Consider the following 21,700-nt stretch of genomic DNA (forward strand, 5'->3'; position numbering starts at 1 on the left):
CTTAATGTCTTATCTTTCCTTCCCTAGGAGGTGAGGTGTGGTTAGGCAGATGCTACCTTGACCAGAAATCTATTAGTATGTTTTATGTGACATTGAAAACTTGATAAGGAAATGAAGACTGAAAAAATCAGTTACACCTTAGTGATTTTTACAGCAGGTTTGATGAGGAGTGTACCATTGTGGAACTATATAATCAGATCAGAGTGGCATGAACTAATGATCTAGGAGAGATTTAACAAGATCTCTTTGTTCAGATTTCTCTCTATGACACTTCATCTTCATAGATAAGGACACTATTTTCCTTTGGATATAGGGAGGGCACCTCTCACAGGAGGATCTTATGATTTATTCTAGGAGAAAGCCAGAAATTTTTCTGAAGTTTTATGACCTGTGTCAGAGCATAAGGACAATGAACTTCACAAAGACCATCTAGTATTCTCAAATCCCTTCAGCTTAAAATATTCAATATGACAAGATAATGCATTTGGGGGTAATATATTCTGAATGCCATCATGATGTTAATTGTTCCAGAATATTCATCTAAAATACCTAGAGAGCCTATCACATGCAGATAATTCTTGGCATGTACCATGTGAATACACACATGTATGCAAAGAAAACCATAGACAAAATAAGAAAATTTTTGAATAATATGGTCATGTCTTTTCACAAACACCATAGTAAATTATAATAAGACTAATTGAAAATTATATCTGTCCAGGTTTCCATGCAGTTATATCTAATAGCAAAAATATGAGCCTATAAATCCTGTAGGTAAGAAATAAATTAAAATAGGGTGAACAACCCTATTGCTGACAATCAATCCCATTGTCTAATATTGAGAAAATTTTCCTTTTGGAAGAAAATGAAAATCAATATATTTTGTTTGGCTAAAGGCCATGACATATCAAATGATCATGTTGTCTAAATTTATTTTTAGATAGAAATCAAGCAGCAGTGTGGCCAGACAACTTTTTAATCTTCTGATGAATCGTCCTCTCAGGCCTCCAAATAATCAACTTGTACCAAAACACTTCTGAATCGCTAGATAACATAGTTAAAGAAATACAATTATTTGTTTTTATTAATCATTCTTCAGTAGCATACTATTTACTATAGACAAATGTTAGTTAAAAATAGACAAAAGCTTTATTATTGCAATGTTGTCAGAAGGATATTGAAGAAAATAGACCTGAGCATAATGGTTTTCATTTTTTTTATAGCTAAGAAAAGAGCAGGAATATCAGTACATAAAATACCTAAAAGAATGTCTTCTGGGCTTAAAAATGGCAGGGCATAGGGTCCAGTGGTATGGAGTGAGTAGGCCAGACCACTTTTTCCAGGCCTCTCCCAGCTCCCTGGTCTGGTTTCTCTGTGTAGGTCTGTGTGTGGGCAAGCATGGTGATGTGGAATGAGTAGGCCATAACTCTATTCCCTGGCTCCTACAAGTCCCCTGGTATGAATAGGTTCCATTGTGCCTTGCTTGGAGAGACCTAGTCCCTGTGTGAGCTGTGGAATCAGACCTTTTTCTCTGGTATCCTGACTGGCCATTGGATGCCAACATCCCTGTTCACCTGAGTTGGAGGGTACATATGCCAAAGGACAAAAACTTACTTCCTCTTCAATAAAATAAAGAGGCTCCCTACAATGGGTAGACAACAATGAAAAGAAAAAAGTCAGAAAACACAGATCTCCACCAAGGATGCCTAGTCCTACAATGGAAGCCTCCAGTAAAATCATGGAGAGGGGCTGGAGAGATGGCTTAGCCACTAAGCGCTTGCCTGTGAAGCCTAAGGACCCTGGTTGGAGGCTTGATTCTCCAGGAGTCATGTTAGCCAGATGCACAAGGGGTTGCACACATCTGGAGTTCATTTGCAGTGGCTGGAGGCCCTGGCATGCCCATTCTCTGTTTCTCTCTCTCTCTCTCTCTGTTTCTCTCTCTCTCTCTCTTTCTCTCTCTCTCCATAGTTCTTTCTCTGTCTGTCACTTTCAAATAAATAAATAAAAATAAAGCAAAAAAAATTAAAAAAGAAATCACAGAGAGATCAACAGAAATTCATTCCAAAAATGAAAAACACAAAAAGCAAAAAGACCCTGGCCAAAAAAATTGCTGAACTGGAAGCAAACCATCAAACGTCCAACAACTGTATCAATGAAATTGAATAGAATCATCTACTGGAGTGGTCAGCTTTTGACCATAGGCTTACCTTGGTTTAACAAAATGTAAAAGACTCCAAAAAGATATGAATAAATTGAAGATGAGTCAAGAAATGGAAGATCTCAACAACTGGCTGATTAAGCTTAATGAAGACTTGATGCAAGAATGAATTCTAGGAAGCATCAAGAAAATTAGCACTAAAATTGAAGTTGTACCTCAAAAAAGAGGTGAACATCTGCAAAATAACACCAAAGATAACCAAAATCAAATAGAAATTATAAAAACCTCTCTAGAGCCCCTCACAAACAGAGTTACTCATGGGGAATATAGAACCTGTGACCTGGAAGATAAAACAGAAGAAATTGATCAGGAGACCTAAAACTTTGCCAGGTTCAAAAAATTAAGTGAACAAAACATGAGGGAATTGTGGGCCACCCTAAAACGACCAAACATCAAGATCATGGGCATACCAGAAGGAGAGGAATTCCAAGCCCTAGGCATATAAACCATATTCAACAAAATTATTGAAGAAAATTTTCAGGGTCTCTCAAAAGAGAGGCCCATCCAGATATAAGAAGCCCACAGAACACCAAACAGACATGACCAAAGAAGAAACTCTCCAAGACACATCATAGTTAAAGCTCTTAACAATGAAAACAAAGAAAGTTTTAGAAGCAGCAAGAGAGAAATGATTCACAATATATAAATGCAATCCTATTAGAATCACATCAGATATCTCAGTGGAAATTCTGAAAGCCAGAAGGGTCTGGAATGGAACACAAGTCTGAAATACTATGGCTTCCAACCTAAGCTACTCTACCCAGCAAAAGTATCCCTCACAATAGATGGTGAAAGAAAAACGTTCCATGAAAAGCATCAACTATATGATTATATAAACACAAAGCCAAACCTACAGAGAATACTTGAGGGAATATTCCATACAGAAAAGTCAAACAACCTGTTGCAGCCAGGTGCACATTTCTGGCAGAAATCACCTGACCAAGACCAGTTTATGGGGGAAAAAAAGATTTATTTTGGCTTACAGACTTGAGGGGAAGCCCCACAATGGAAGGGAAAATGATGGCATGAGCAGAGGGTAGACATTGTCCCCTGGCCAACATCAGATGGACAACAGGAACAGGAGAGTGTGTCAAATACTGGCAAGGAGACACTCAGTGTCTCCTTAGGCCAAGGTTTCAAATCCTTCCATATTTCTCTTGAAAATCAGCTCCAAATGGCCAAAGCCACACAGTCAGGTGTCTAGCAGCTGACTCACTCATCAGTACCAACTATACTGTTTCAGTCAGGTTTGAATTACTGGCAGAAATCACATAACTAAGAGCATATCGTGGGAAAAATGGTTTATTTTGGCTAGACAGACTTGAAGGGAAGCTCTATGATGACGGCAGGAGGAAAGATGGCATGCAGAAGGTGGACCAACATGAGATTAACAACAGGAACAGGAACACCTCATCATGGCAGGGATTAATTCAAACCTCAAAGTAATAACCTTAAATATCCATGGTCTTAACTCATCCATCAAAAGAAACAGGTTATCAGGATGAATCAACAAAATGGAACCTTCTATATGCTGTCATCAACAAACCCACCTCAGCACTAAAGATAAACACCTCCTCAGTGTGAAAAGATGGAAAATGATATTACAAACAAATGGAAATAAAAACACAAGCAAGCAGGTGTTGCTATATTAATATTTGATAAAATAGAATTCAAACCAAAAGTAATCAAAAAAGGACAAAGAAGGCCATATCTTACTCAAGGGAATGTTCCAACATGAGTACATCACAATCATATATATATATATATATATATATATATATATATATATATATATATATTCACCAAACACAGGGGCCCCACAGTTTATAAAAAAAAAATCTACTTGACAATAAAACAGAAATAAACACCAACACCATCATAGCCAGAGACTTCACTACTTCACTATCATCAACAGATATATCATCCAAGCAGAAAATCAACAAGGAAGTAATAGAGCTCAACAACATCATAGATCAACTATGGAACAGATGTCAAGTTAGCCCTATTTGCAGAAGACATGATCCTATATATAAGTAACCTGAAAGTATCCATCTCAAAACTTCTAAAGGTGATAAATTCCTTCAACAAAGTGGCAGGGTTCAAAAATCAATGCACAAAAATCAGGAGTTTTATTTGCAAAGGACAAATATATAGAGAAGAAAATCAGTGAGGCTGTCCCATTTTCAATAGCAACAAAAATTTAAATACCCGGGATTAATACTAACTAAGGATGTAAACCTATATAATGAAAATATTTAAAAAAAACTCAAGAAAAAAAAATGATGAGGACTTGAGAAGATGGAAAGACTTCCCACACCATGTATAGGAAGAATTAAGATTGTAAAAATGACAATTATACCAAGAAGCAATATACAGATTTAACACAATGCCAATAAGAATACCTGCATAATTCTTCACAAAGATTGATAAAATGACCTCAAAATTCGTATGTAGTGGCAGAAGGCCTTGGATATGCAAATATATCCTCAGCAAAATATCACCTCTGACAGTATCACCATACCTGATCTAAAGCTACATTTCAAAGCCATAGTGACAAAACAGCATAGTATTGGCACAAAAAAAAAAAAGAAAGGAAAAGGGAAAAAAGAAAGAAAGAAAAGAAAGAAACATATGGAACAGAATTGAAGACCCAAACCTTAGATCAAATAACTATAGCTATTTGATCTTTGACAAAGGTGCCAATAATGTAGACTGGAGGCAAGACACCATCCTCAACAAATGGTGTTGGACAAATTAGGTGACCATATGTAGAAAAATTAAATTACACAAACTTATTTCACCACACCCAAATATCAAGCACAAAGGATTAAAGACCTCAATAAAAGGACTGAAGCTCTTCAACTACTGGAAGAAAAAAAAATAGGGGTCACTCTTCATAAGATAGGACTGGGAAAAGATTTCCTAAAATGAAACACCAGTAGCCTAGGAAATTAAACAAGCACTCAATCAATGGGGTCTCACGAAGCAACAAGCTTCTGCACAGACCATAAGACACCATAAGCAGAACCAATAGATTACCCAATGAATGGGATAAAATCTTTGCCAGCTATACTACTGACAGAAGACTAATATCTAGAATCTACAAGAACTCAAAAAAAAAAAAAACTAAACAATAAAAAAAAATCAAACCCATTCCAAAAGTAGAGCAGAGAACTAAATAAGGAGTTCTCAGAGGAAGCATTGAAAATGGCTGACACACATTTAAGAAAATGTTCAACATCCCTAACCATTAGGGAAATGCAAATTAAAACAACTATGAGATTCTATCTTACCCCAGTAAGGATAGAAAACATTAAAAAATAAAATGAAAACAAATGTTGGTGAGAATGTGGAGAAATAGGAACATTTATTGTGCTCGTGGGAATGTAAACTGTTATAACCACTATAGAAATCAATATGGAGACTCCTGATAAGGATGAATATATAGTTACCAACAGACCCTGTTATTCCCTTACTGGGTATTTACCCTAAAAGTTCTACATCTCAATTCAGGGACACCTGCTCAACCATGTTTAGAGCTGCTCAATAGCTAAGAACAGGAATCAACCCAGGTGCCCATCACTGAATGAATGAGTAGCCAAGATGTGATATATCTACTTGATAAAATTCTACTCAACAGTAATAAAAATATAACACAGTGAAATTTGTAGAAAAATGGTCAAACTTGGAACAGATCATTCTAAGTGAATTCATACAATCACAGAAAGACAATCATTGCATGGTCTCACTCATCTGCAGTTCCTAAGCTGGATCAACCCAATTTGCTGACATATCTGAATGGCATCTAGAGGCTTGGACAAAGGGAGGTAGGGCATGGGGGAAGGGGAAAGGTTGGGTAAGAACATAAAACTGAATCCAAAATGAACTGGTACCATTGAATCCTATATCCTGAAAGATAGACTAATAGGTGGAACCCTCAAAAGGACCTTAGGGGAGAACCTGAATTGAAATGACCTGGTGAGTGTGAGGCAAAGCCTAAAAATTTCTCCTGTTTCTCTTTATTCTCTTTGTCTTTTTTTTTTTTCCTTTCCCTTGGGGCTTGCCTGTAATTCTCTGTACCAGGATGTGGTTTACATCCACAACGAGCGGTTGATCAAAGACCTACTAGATTTCCCAAAACAAACAAGATAGACTTGTGTCAAAGCACTTGATTACCCATTGGAGGTTATTGGTAAGACCCGACTGCTGAAGACAGTGTACACTGTCAGCAGGGACCATAGAGAGACCTGGCTGGAATCCTGAAGAGAGCCAATCCACAGACAATCAGCCCATCTAGTGCTGGAAGGTACTACATGAGCTACTGGAGAAATTGTCCAACATCTGTCTGACCAACTAAGTGACTGAGCAGCAAACACCCTGACACGATGCTCACACTAGTACAGTAGTTGCACACAGCCATGGTGGGTAAAAAACTGTTCTTGGATTGGCTAACAGATCCACTCAGTGGAAAGGAAAACATATCTGGAACTGTGAAACAAGTCAGAATGATATCCAGATAACATTTTTGCTTTCCAATGTTAAGCTTCCATTAATCTTGGCATATAAGAGGGTCTACACCCTTTAAATTCTCTCTAAATTTATAATGGTTATCCCATTTAACCAGTGTTGATCCATCTCCCCATTGGAGATTCTGCTTCTCTTTTTCATATGGGAGCAGCATCTGAGGAAATAAATGACCCAGCACACTTCACCCCTGCCCCAGCTGAAATCACAGAGGAATTGGGGAAATGAGCAAGAGTGCTGCTTTCTTGGTGAACCTGATATCAGCATAAGAGTGAAGGAGATTGATACTGAGGATACTCAACACCTACTAAAGCAGAGATCCAGAGGCTCCTAAGAGCCCATCACTGAAGTAGACTTAAAATGCACCCAATATGGCTCAGGGAATTTTGTGGAAGAGGGGGCAAAAATATTGTTAAAGCCACAAGTGGGGCCATTATGCACAGAGACATTGCCTCTCCCCCATAACTGACTATTGCTTCCACAATGCATGATACAAATCTCCATAGAGTTTTCCTGCATCCTCAATGAGGAAGGATTCCTCAGAAAGGGGGCAGGGAGGAGGGAAAGGATGGTACCAACATGTGCTGTTTACATACTAAATATGTCCATATCTAATAAAATTTTTTTAAAAAAACATTTAATTTTTTTAATAGCAGGGCATGCAAGATATGGACACCTTGTGTGCTTCCTTTCTCCTTTCTTCCTTCACCCATACCCAAATTTTGAATATCTTGTGAAGACATTTAGGATTCCTTAGAACATATTTTGAAAATTAAGGCAAAATGTAAAACAGATGGATTGAAGCAATTGATGAAGGTTTATTCTAATCCTTTGTGCTAAAACCATTATCATTCCCAGAATTGATGGGTGAAATAACTTCAGCACTTGGAAAAACCTTGTAAATCAATTAGTTCAAATTCCTTACTTTACTGGGCAGCAAACAGTAGGAGTGAGGGTAAGGGAGAAAAGGGAGGCTCTAGGTGGCTTTTTAACTATGGATACTTCTGTGGAAACTAATTACTAAGTCATTAAACCATTTCCTATGAACTCCACTCATGCTTGCATTGTAGCGTAAGGAAAGACTATTGATTGGTAAAAAAAAGTGGGTGGTTAAGAGTCTTAGATAAAGTCTTGGGACTTTAGGTCAAAAGAAGCAAAAATTACAAGGGGTATTGGAAATAGGTACCCCCATAAAATGATTTTGACCATTTTTGTATCCTCAGTAGAGTTGGTTAAGTACTAAAAAGTATACTACTACTATTTAGAATACCACTGTAAGAAAAGAATTGAAAATCAAAGAAATTATTTCCTGTTATCATGAAGAAGTTGCTTTGAGGTCAGCTCTAAGGATCAGACACATTGGCTGTACAGAAGCATAGATTTCATATGAACTAATATCACCCAATGGTAATCAAGACATTAAATCATACAATAGCCAGATCTGAACCTCTTTTGTAAGATAAAGTTGTTTTTACAAAGAATTTCCATAAGTAATCAAAAAATATCTCTAGTACCAAAAGGCAAAGTGCTCCAAACACCAGCTACAAGAGATACATCAAATTTTAGCAATCCGTAGCTGCTATTGTATGTGAATCAAATTCTACAATATGGCTGGGAACATCTTCAACCTTCCCTGAATCTAAATCCCACCCCAAACCAAGCAGTTCTAAAACATAATAGCAGCTAATGATTCTAATATGGCCACACAGAGATTTTGTCTGGTAAACATCAAAATAAACCTGAATTTTCATGAAAGGAATGAAATGTCACATTTGTGCTCAGCGCAGAGTAACTAACCAAATGGTACTGGTACAGCACTACCAATGTAATATGCTTGAAACATCTGAGTAGATGAAATGCTATAACAATGAAATATAAAGTATATTGGAAATTACTTAAGTATCAAATAGTTGTGAGTATGAATGTAGTTTTCCTTCTTTTATCTGAAAAAAATGAAAGTTTGTTGATACCTGTCATAATCTATAGGGACCTCAGTGCAGACAAATCAAGAAGAAAACATTCCATGAATGTTCTAGACTACCGAATCTTTCCCATGGAGATTTCATACCTTAATACCCCTTACTGATGCTTAATAATAGATTTGATTGTTCCTTCTTCTGACTTCTATTTGTTTTGATTACCATTTTCTTCTGATCCACTATGATGGTTAAGTTTTCTGGCCAACTTGATAGGAATCTACAGACATTCCTTTTGGGTGGGTCTCTGAGGTTGCTTCCAGAAAGGATTGACCCCAGAGTGATCCCTTCCCTTAGTGTGGGTGGCCCCTCTTGGAGAGGGGCTTGATTAAGGAAGTTTTGGGAGAAAAGAATCCCTTCCCCCCACCTGGCTACCAGTGCTGCTGCTTATTTCCAGTGTGTACTGAGGACCAGTGTGTACTGAAGGCTCCAGGGAGCCTCTAGGCCTTCAGCACTGGATTGGGACTGCTGAGGCATTCAGCTTCATGGGCTGAGTACCTATGGGGTTCCTTGACTCTCAGACCTGCAAGCTGCTATTCTAGGACTGCCATAAGCTTATCTAATGAATTATCTTGTAATAAAATTCATTCTATAGGTTCTGTTTCTCTATATAACCCTGACTAATACAAAAAAAAGAATATCATGAAAGAGAAACTGCATATTTTATCTCAACAGGCCTTCTAGAATACATTTCTTTAATTAATATTTTTAGTTATTTGTAGGCAGAAAGAGAGAGAGACAGAGAGACAGATACAGAGAATGGATACACCATGGTCTTTGGCTACTGAAAACCAACACTAGATTCATGTGCCACTTTGTGCATCTGGTTTTACATAGGTATTGGGGAACTGAACACAGGCTGTCAGGCTTTGCAAGCACCTTTAACTGCTGAGCCATCCCTCTAGTCTAGAATACATTATATTCATATCTTGCTTTTGACTTTCACTTTTAGCCTTGTTTATTAGTTTATATTCTTAGTAGTAGTATATATTACTTATACAAGACAATTTATCAACATTAAAAATACATTTCTTAGATTATACCAAACTCATATTCTTTAAACCCATTACATTAACTTCCTCAGAATTAATGGATAAAGGTTTATCTCTAGGAAATCTTGTTTGAACTTACTAGTATATAGCCTTTGCATGTTAGTTAAGTTTTTGTATATTACTATTCCCTATTTCCAGTGAAATTTGACAGTAGAATCAGCCTCATGTATAGTGCTGCTCATGAGTTATAAAAACAATTGAATGTTCAAGACCTTAGTAAGCTACCTTTGAAATACACCATTGTATAAATTATAAAATTGCATTTAAATTATATTAAAATTATAAATACTTAACATTCATAATTTCTTATTAATTTTATTATATATTTTTATCTGTTCTTTAAAATTATTTATGTTCACTCTATTCAGATGATAAATATACTATGTAATAGTGCTTGAGCATTTCTTCCTAACTTTGTCATGTTTATGGACTCAAATTCAAAGCTGGAATTCAACAAATGCAAAAGTATTCACACCATGGCAATATTCATACCATGAAATCAGAAATCACTACAAAGAAGGGCTTCTTTGTCCTTTAGGGTGGAGATGTTTTTGCAGAATTTACCAGCACATTGCTGCTCATGTATATGTTATAGGAACCATATAGCATAATGTATAAAAGGTTTTAAGTGTGTGATTCCTAATGTGTACTCAATAAATAGTAGTTGTTCTCAATATTATTATTAATTAATATCTGATCAACTAATCAAAACTTTGTTTTTAATATCTAGTTCAATGCCCTTAAATTTTTAGAGCATAAGAAAATGCAATACTATTACCCATTTCTATGACACCGGTCTAAAATTGCTTAACATAATATATGCCTTGTTATCTAGAGTTTTTCCTAACTGATTAGTGATGCTCATTTTATAGTTTTATTTTTTAAAATCAATTGTACTAGTTCAAGACACTCTTCTGTTAGAGAAGGAAAAAGAGGGTTCCACAAACTCAATAATTTGCCTAAGGTTTCTCTGGCATTATTAATAAAACTGATAACAAAGTATGTCATCTATGTAATTTACAAAGTCTTGTGGAACCTTTTATAAATGGCTCAATTTGGGAGAATTTCATCCTATTATTATGTCCTTCATTGTACTATTACTTTTTATTAGTATATATTACTTATACAAGAAAGTTTCATTGTTGACATTTCCATACATGCATATAATGTCCACCCCCTCTATAACTCTCTTAACCATTGAGGCATTTCTCCATCCCTTTATAATATTAATTAATTAACTAGTCAATTAATTTGGAAGGGAGAGAGAGTATAGGTATGCCAGGATTTCCTGCCACTGCAAAAGAACTCCAGGTACATGCACCACCTTTTGTATCTGGAGAATCAAACTTGGGCTGTCAGGCTTTAGAATTACTTTCTTATCTCCTCTCTCCTTATTCCTTTCTTCTTTGCTCAGCAACATGCCATTTATTTCCATGTTCTTTCTTCCCCCTAACTTCCACATATGATAGAAAACATGTCATATATATTTTCATAGGATGGGCTCATTTCACTTCATATGATTACCATTCATATCCATATTCTGGCAAATGAAGTAATTTCAGTCTTCTTTACAGCTGTGAAAAACTCCATTGTGTTTATTAAAAATGAAAACGAATGATAGTTTTAATTTTCAGTATTTATATGATAGAATTTGAACCATAGAAAATTAACATGCCTATAAGTAAAAATGGTGAAATATTGTCAATATAATGTACTTTGACCTAATACTGTATGTAGCCTAACTAGGCTGACATTCATTCTGATATGATTTCTACTTTCCTTTTTTCATTCCTGTTATGTAGACATTTTAATTGAGATAAATGCAATTGCATGTTTGTGAACTATAGGAGGCTTAAATGAGGCTGTGTGGAATTATTTGGATAGAATAATTTTGTTATTTCTGTAAAGAATGATATTATACTAACACTGTACTTTAAAATGTGTAAAACAAAAGATAATCCCCAGACTCTGAGATTATGAATAAGGACAGGATAAGTAGTAAATATATTTTTGTGCAAAATTTGTGTCATTTTCTAATTTGGATTTAAGACCAAAGAATGGCTGAATTATATGCATTACCCTAAGCTTTAGAAACACTCACCACATAAGCATTAGCTTAGAAAACTAAATTGCTTTTAAAAATGGTCAAACCAAAATAGAAGAAAAGCCATGGTTTTGTGCCCAATGTACAATTACACAATCACAGAACTTATATGCTTGCAGTTGGATTTACAAAAACTCCTTAATGTACTGAAGTATGGTTTAATTGCTTACTAATAAAAGGGGGAAACACTCTCTAATTAGATAAATACCTTTTATAACAATCCTAGTAAATACACTCTATTTGCCAAGGGATAGCAAAGGATAGGGAATGTGTGATCAAATGTTGGTTTTCACCCTGCTGTTGTGTTTGGGGCAGGGTCAGCTTGGAATGCAGGATCCTTGCCCAGAGCTACTCAGCATTCCAGACTCTAATCAGCTACTCCTTTAGTCAACAGCATACAAGAGATGAAAAGAGGTAATGGTTTCATGTTTTTTTCCCAGATAACTGAAGTCAAAATAGTAATTGACTCTTATTTACTTTTGCCAATGTGTCCTCTGGGAATAACCTCAGGGCTAAAATAACTCTATGGGTCCCTAAATCTTTCTCCCAAACAATTTTCATTAGTTTCTGTAGATCTTGCTTTGGAGAAAGATGGTAAGTGTACTTACTGTAAAACACTTGAGAAAGCAGCTGTCTTTTTAGCAAACCATGTTATAGAACACTAGAAAGTATAGCCAAGGGAGCCATAAGGCCCAAGTACTAGTCCATATTAATTCATTATGAAACCTGACTGCACCATTTAAATTCAGTAAATTTCAACATCCTCATCTGTAAAATAACATGTTGAGTTGTAAAATGGTCTCTTAAATTCTCTAGCTCTATGTTACCTGGAAAGCTGAGATCTGTTTACATGTGGTGTGAGTATGTATTTGTGTCTTTGTAAATATGTGGATGCATGTGTGTTCAGGTACATTTCTATATAGACACCAGGGGTCAATATTGAATGAATTAATCACTTGTCTTACTTTTTGAAACAAGTTCTGTCACTAAACATACAGCTCACCAATTCAGCAAGTCATGGGCATCTACCTGTCCCTGCTTTCCCAGAGCTAGAATGATGGGCACACAATGTTGCACCCCAGATTTTATGTGGCTGCTAGTGATCTGAACTCAAGTCCACATGCTTGCATGGCAAGCACTTTACCAGTTGAGCTATCTCCGCAGCCCTAAAACTGGTATTTTAAGGAAGAAAATCTTACTCCAGAGGCATCCTGTATTGATGCACTCCACATTTTTATGAGACAATGACAATTTCATCATATGAAAATATATGTAAGTAATAGACCACACATGAGACTACACTGGGCTTAAGAAAAAAATGGGGTTGGGTATTCTGGGTTTTGCTTAATGGACTAAGTACATAGTAGGAAGAGGATATGACTCAGCATAAATCAGAGATTGCACAGGGCAAAAACTGACAAAATTATGGTAAAAATAAAGAGTTATTATGAGAAGCCAAATGTATAGTCAAAGTTAGAGTGAGTCTGAGTCAGAATAGAAAGGGAAAATTATGAGAGCATGACAAAAGAAGGGAGCTCCTCTTTTTGGAGGCTGGTTGAAGCTTTCTGCCATCTAAGAAGCAAGAATTCCTCACAATTAACATTTGCTTAATGCTTTTTTACCTTCACAGCTATAAACCTGAAAGTTTGTAGGACTATCACCAAAAGCTCATTTGTAGTAAAAAGAGCATATTCTAAGCTGCTTCTGCAATTCTAGTGCCTTCTTGTTTTTTTTTTAAGATTTATTTATTTATTTATTTATTTATTTATTTATTTAAGACAGAGAGGAAGACAGAGAGAGAGAGAGAGTAATAGAGAGAGAAAGAATGGGTGCACCAGGGCCTCCAATCACTACAAAGAACTCCAGAAGCATGTGCCACTATGTGCATCTGGCTTATGTGAGACCTGGAGAATCAAATCTGGGTCCTTAGGTTTCACAGGTATGTGCCTTAACTACTAAGCCATCTCTCTATACCAAGTGCCTGCTAGTTTTAATCAGAGTGCAATTCCATGCAAAGCACCTCCAGAGCCACTGTATAATCTCTTAGCAGAAATGAGAAAAAAAGCTTTAAGAAAGTTTCTTGGTAAATTTTTGAGGTGTAAATTGAGAGCAACCAAAATTATATATATGACTGTATGGTATAAATGACATATATGGGCTCTTCCTTAAGGGGTCCATAACAATGTTTGTGTAAGGCATGTGTATGTGTTACTGATGCCTACACCTATGAACTAGGGTGTGTCTTTCTGTCTGAGCTTAAAAAATCATATTTAGAGCTGGAGAGATGTATCAGTGGTTAAGGTGCTTGCCTACAAAGCCAATGGACCAGGTTTACTTCCCCAGGACCCATGTAATCCAGGTGCACAAGATGGCACATGTACCTGGAGTTTGTTTGTAGTGGTTTGAGGCCCTGGTGATCTCTCTCACTCTCAGAAAGAAAGAAAGAAAGAAAGAAAGAAAGAAAGAAAGAAAGAAAGAAAGAAAGAAAGAAAGAAAGAAAGAAAGAAAGAAAGAAAGAAAGAAGGAAGGAAGGAAAGAAAGACACATGTGGGACCAGGACCAGCACTGCAGGGCCACAGTAGGTCAGCCAGCTTAACACACACATATGGGAACAGGAAAATACTGCAGGGTTGCCTTCCTGTGGACAAGTATCAGAAATGCAGAGACTGATGCTCACCTGATGGTCTTCATGTCCCCTCAGCTCGATCCATTAAACTGTGAAGAATGTGCTAGATGGTAATGAAGAAATCTCTGCAATGGACTAGGCCCCAGCAACAAATTCATCTGTGCTGCACTTATGGCAGTGTATATCAGGGAGAACCAAGAGCTATCAATACAATAAGAAACTAAAGCCAGCTGCTTAGCACAACAGAAGTAATAATCTATATCAGATCTTCCAGGGCCCAAGAGACACTACAGAGGAAGTGACAATTTAAATTCAAGTGCTGCTCTCACTGCTATCCTGACAAGATGGTGGTGGATATGGAAGAGACTCAAAAATCAGAGAAGATTCCAAGATCTCAACACTTAAGAAGACTTATAACATGCCTGACAAGGCTCAGGGAACATTGTGTAAGAGGGGATAGAAAGATTGTAATAGGTGTAACCTGAGGTATTGACCCCTTACTGAGACTGACTGGTGCATTCATGACCTCATAGTGAATACCAACATCACTAAGGGGAGCCCTTAGTGGAATCACTATAGGAGAGAGGGGATGGAAATATGATCAATATGTAATATGTTCATACTATAAAGTTCATAATAAAATAATTGTTGTTTACTTTTCAAAATTTTTTATTTAATTTTTTTGTTTACTATTTTTTTTCTTTTTCCAACTTTTTATTAATGTTTTCCATGATAATAAAAAATATCCCATGGTAACCGGGTGTGGTGGCACACACCTTTAATCCTAGCACTCGGGAGGCAGAGGTAGGAAGATTTCCATGAGTTTGAGGCCACCCTGAGACTACATAGTAAATTCCAGGCCAGCCTGGGCTACAGTGAGACCCTACCTTGAAAAAACAAAAACAAAACAAACAAACAAACAAAAAATATCCCATGGTAATAACCTCCTTCCCCTCCCCCACTTTCCCCTTTGAAATTCAATTCTCCATCATAATCCCCTCCCCATCTGAATCATTCTACTTACATATATACAATACCAACCTATTAAGTACCCTCCTCCATTCCTTTCTCTTCAGTTTATATCTCCTTTTTAATTTACTGGCCTCTGCTACTGAGTTTTTTCCTTCTCACACAGAAGCCCAATCATCTGTAGCTAGGATCCACATATGAGGGAGAACATGTGGCACTTGGCTTTCTGGGCCTGTGTTACCTCACTCAGTATAATCCTTTCCAGATCCATCCATTTTTCTTCAAATTTCATAACTTCATTTTTCTTGATCTCTGAGTAGAACTCCATTGTATAAATGTGCCACATCTTCATTATCCACTCATCAGTTGAGGGACATCTAGGCTGGTTCCATTTCCCAGCTATTATAAATTGAGCAACAATCAACATGGTTGAGCACGTATTTCTAAGGAGATGAGATGAGTCCTTTGGATATATGCCTAGGAGTGCTATAGCTGGGTCATATGGTAGATCAATCTTTAGCTGTTTTAGGAACCTCCACACTGATTTCCACAATGGCTGCACCAGATTGCATTCCCACCAACAGTGTAAAGGGTTCCTCTTTTTCCACATCCCCGCCAACATTTATAATCATTTGTTTTCATGATGGTAGCCAATCTGACAGGAGTGAGATGGAATCTCAATGTAGTTTTAATCTGCATTTCCCTGATGACTAGTGACATAGAACATTTTTTTAGATGCTTATATGCCATTCGTATTTCTTCCTTTGAAAACTCTCTATTTAGCTCCATAGCCCATCTGGTGGTATCACCATACCTGATTTTAACCTATACTACATAGCCATAGTAACAAAAACAGTTTGGTACTATCTGGTGGTATCACCATACCTGATTTTAACCTATACTGCATAGCCATAGTAACAAAAACAGTTTGGTACTGGCACAAAAGCAGACATGTAGATCAATGGAACAGAATAGAGGACCCAGATGTAAGTCCAGTTAGCTATAGCCACCTGATATTTGATAAAAATGCCAAAAATACTCATTGGACAAAAGACAGCCTCTTCAGCAAATGGTTTTGGGAAAACTGGATATGTATCTGTAGAAGGATGAAAATAGATCCTTCTATCTCTCCATGCACAAAAATTAAGTCCAAATGGATTAAATACCTTAACATCAGACTGGAAACTCTAAAACTGCTAGAGGAAAAAGTAGGGGAAACCCTTCAACATATTAGTCTTGGCAAAGACTTTCTGAATACAGTTTTTATGGCTCAGGCAATAAAACCACAGATTAATCACTGGGACCTCATGAAATTACAAAGATTTTGCACTGCAAAGGACACTGTGAATAAAGCAAAGAGGCAACCTACAGAATGGGAAAAAATCTTCGCCAGCTATATATCTGATAGAGGTTTAATATCTAGGATATACAAAGAACTTAAAAAGTTAACTAATAAGGAATCAAACAAGCCAATTAAAATAATTTTTAAAAAGTAATAACAAGCAAAATTCAGCAATATATCAAAATTATATATAATTATTACCAGAGTTGTGACTTAGGATTGGGTACAGAGTTGTGAGGGTCAAGTCCTTGGCTCAGTTAGCCTTAACAAGCTAGCCTCAGCCACTCATTCTCAATAAGACAAATAGTGAAAAACTGAGAAAGATTTATTCATTGTAATCACAATGGGAAAACTTAAACACTTAAGAAAATGTTCAACATCTCTAACTATCAGGAAAACACAAATTAAAAACAACTATGAGATTAAACCATACTTCAGTAAGGATGGCAATAATTAAAAAAAATCAAATGACAATAAATGTTGGTGAGGATGTGGAGAAACAGGAACATTCATTCACTGTTGTTGGTAATGCAAACTTGTATAACCACTATGGAAATCAATATGGAGATTCCTGAAAAGGCAGAATATAGAACTGACAACAGACCCAGATATTCCTTACTGGGCATTTCCCCTAAATGTTCCATGCTCCATGACAGAAATGTTTGCCTATCCATGTTTATGGCTGCTCAATTCATAATACCTACAACTGGAATTAACCCAGGTGCCCATCATTGGATGAATGCATAAAAAACTTGTGGTACATTTATACAATGGAATTCTACTCAATTCACACAATGACAGAAAGACCATCACTGCATGGTCTCACTCATCTGGGGTTCCTAACCCGGATTAACTCAATTTGCTGACATGCCTGAGATGGAAGGGTTTCGGGGGAAGTAAAGGGAAGGTGGGGAGACAAATCACAAAACCAAAAATGAACTGCTACCATAGAAAACTTTATTCTTGAAGATAGACTAAAAGTTTAATCCTCAACAGGAAACTGGGGGGAGAAGCTGAAAAGAATGGCCCTACAGAGAGTAAGTTGAAGCCTAACCTTATTTATTTATTTTACTCTGGCCTGTAACTACCAGTACCAGAAAGCAGTTGCTACTCACAATGAGCTGTTAATAGGAGAGTCCTATGAGCTCCCCAAAACAAGACAGACTTCTGTCAAAGCACTTGATTGCTGCATGAGGCAAAAGCTAAGACCCTAGTGCTGAACACACCATATGCTGCTGACATAGAGAATGGAGAGACGTGGCTGGAATCTGGAAGAGAGCCAGTCCTCAGACAGTTAGTACATCTAGTGCTAGAAAGTGATACATAGCTACTGTGGGAAAGTGGTCAACAATGGTCTGAACAACCAGGGGTCTAAGGTACTCAGAATCAAACACCCTGACAAGATGTACACACCAATGTAATAGTGGCAATTTAGCCTTGGTGGTAAGCAATAGCTTTGTGGCTGGCTAAGAGATCCACTCAGTGGAAAGGAACCCATATCTGAAATTGGGGGCTAGGAGTGAATCCCATGGATTATGTTCTCCACTGTCAAGATTCCACTAGTCTTTGGCTAAAAGTGGGGCTACATCCATCAAATTTTCACCACATAAATAAACTGAACCATAAGAACCACATGATTATCTCAGTTGATGCAGAGAAGACCTTCAAGAAAATACAACACCACTTCATGATCAAAACACAGGAAAGAATAGGAATGGAATGTTTCTATCTCAACACAATAAAGGCTATATATAAAGTACCTAAGGCCCAAATAATACTTAGTGGGGAAAAACACAAGGAATTTCCACTGAGATCAGAGGAACAAGACGGGAGTTCCCACTCATACTACTGCTCTTCAACATAGTACTAGAAGTACCAAGGATTTGAAAGACATATGTAATGAAAACATAGAAACACTCAAGAAAGAAATAAAGCAGGATTTGAGAAGATGGAAAGCCCTACCATGCTCCTGTATAGGTAGAATTATTATTGTGAAATGACAATTCTAACAAAAGCTATATACAGATTTAATGCAAATACCAATAAGAATACCAGCATCATTCTTTACACAGATTGAAACAATGATTTCAAAATTCATTTGGAATGCCAAGAGGCCTCAGATATACAAACATATTAGCAACAACAAAAAAAATTAAAACCCACCTCTGACAGTACCATGGTACCCAATCTAAAGCTATATTTAAAAGCAATAGTGACAGAAACAGCATGGTACTGGCATGGAAAGATAGACCAATGGAACAGAATTGAAGACCAAGCCTTAAGTCAAATAATTACAGCTGTTTGATCTTTGACAAAGTTGCCAATAGCGTGGACTGGAGAAAAGACAGCATCTTCAACAAATGGGGTTTAATAAGTTTGATGACCATATGTAAAAAATGGAATTAGACCCGCTCATTTCTCCATACATAAAAATCAAGTCCAAATGGATTATAGACTTCAATATTAGACCTGAAAATTTTCAACTACTGGAAGAAAAATATAGGAGGCACTCTCCACAATATAAGACTGGGAAAAGACTTCCTGAACAAAACCCCAGTGGCCTAGGAAATTAAACAGGACTCAACCAATGGGATCTCATGAAGCTATAAAGCTACTGCACAGACAAACATACCATAAGCAGAACCAATAGATTAACCACTGAATGGGAGAAAATCTTTGCCAGCTATACCAGTGACAGAAGCCTAACATCAAAATCTACAAATAACTGAAAAAAAAAAAATAGTCCAACAACCCACTCCATACATGGGGCAGAGAACTAAAGAGGGAGTTCTCAGAGAAAGAATCACAAATGGCTAACACACAGTTAAGAAACTGTTCAGCATGCCTAACTATTAAGAAAATGTAGGGGCTAGAGAGATGACTTAGTGGTTAAGCGCTTGCCTGTGAAGCCTAAGGACCCCGGTTTGATGCTTGATTCCCCAGGACACACATTAGCTAGATGCATAAGGGGGCACATGCATCTGGAGTTCATTTGCAGTGGCTGGAGGCCCTGGTGTGCCTACTCTCTCTCTCTGTCTCTCTTCTCTCTCTGTCTTTGTCTCTCTCTCTCTCTCTCTCTCTCTGCTTGCAAATAAATAAATTTTAAAAATAATTTAAAAAAAAGAAAATGCAAATGAAAACAACTATGAGATTCCACCTTGCCACAGTAAGGATAGCAAATATTAAAAAAATGAAATGAAAACAAACGTTGGTGAGGATGTGGAGAAATAGGAACCCTTATTCACTGTTGGTGGGAATGTAAGCTGGTACAGCCACTGTGGAAATCAGTATGGAGACTCCTGAAAAGTTTGAATATAGAGTTACCAACAGACCCTGCTATTCCCTTATTGGGCATTTACCCTAAAAGCAACACATCTCAGTTCAGAGATATTTTATATCTGTTCAATTCATAATAGCTAAAAACTGGAATCAACCCTGGCTCCCATCATTGGATGAATGGAAAAACAAGATGTGATATATCTACATGATGGAATTCTACTCAGCAGTAATAAAAAAGTGACACAATTAAATTTGTAGAAAAATGGTCAAACTTGGAACAAATCATTCTAAGTAACTTACACAATCAGAAATGCAACAGTTGCGTGGTCTCACTCATGTGCGGTTTCTAACATGGGTCAGGTTAAGTTGCTGACATACCTGAATAGCATCTCAACCCTAAGACAATAGGTAAGTTAGGGCTTGGGGAAAGGGTGAGGGTACACAGAATTGAACCCAAATTGGAGTGCTACCCTATATCCTGGAATTTAGAGTAAAAGATGAAACCCTCAAGAGGATCTTAGGGGGAATGTTGCAGTCAGGTTTGTATTACTGGAAGAAATCATTCAACCAAGAGTAGCTTGTGGGAAAAATAAGTTTATTTTGTCATAAAGGCTAGAGAGGGCAGTTCCATGATGGCAGGGGAAATGATGGCATGAGCAGACAGTGGACATTACGCCCTGGCCAACATAAAGTGGACCATAACAAAAGAAGAGTGTGACAAACACTGGCAAGAGGAAACTGGCTATAACATCCATAAGCCTACCCCCAACAATACATTCCCTTCAGGGGGCATTAATTCCCAAATCTCCATCATCTGTGAACCTAGCATTCAGAACACCTAAGTTCACAGGGGGCACCTGAATCCAACAACCATATTCTGCCCCTAGACCCCATAAATTGATATGCATACATGGTATAAAATACAATGCACTTAGTCCAACGTTAAAAGTTCCAAGAGTTTTTTATCAATCCCGATGATGTTCCAACATCCCCATAGACCAAGGTCTTTTAACTGAGCCATAACATCAGAAAATCCCCCAAAACTCATAATGGCATAGAATAAGTGTTCACACTGCAAAAGATGGCACTGGGCATAGCAAAGAAATATTCAGCCAATATAAGATTTAAAACGATCAGGGCAAACACCAAACTTTGTACCTTCAAGTCTAATAACTCTAGCCAGTGACAAATCAAATCTGATAATTCTAACCAGCAACAAGTCTCAGGAGTTCCAATTCCACCCTTCCAGCTAGGCTACTCACAGTCCTGGAAAACTTCATCCAGGGCTAGAAACTTTCCTTATCAGCCATCTCACGGTCCTGGCATCTCCACTGGGTCTCCACTGTAACCCACAGTCATCCTTATGGCACCATTGAGTATCCATGCAGGCAATCCTGCTTCACACTCCCCATGGCCATTTCCAAAACACAAGACCATGTTGCAAACTCAATGACCCCCTCTTTCCTGCATTTCTTATATTCCACAATACCTGGTAGAGTGCCAATTTGTTAATCCAGGGGAGAATAGAGCAGACTGAAGAACGGGACACTCCTTGAGCACTCAGGCCTCTTCAAAGAGTCTACATTCTTCCTTTTGCCCCAGGGTAGGTC

This window comes from Jaculus jaculus, chromosome X (assembly GCF_020740685.1).
Source record: "Jaculus jaculus isolate mJacJac1 chromosome X, mJacJac1.mat.Y.cur, whole genome shotgun sequence".
NCBI classification, from domain to species: Eukaryota; Metazoa; Chordata; class Mammalia; order Rodentia; family Dipodidae; genus Jaculus; species Jaculus jaculus.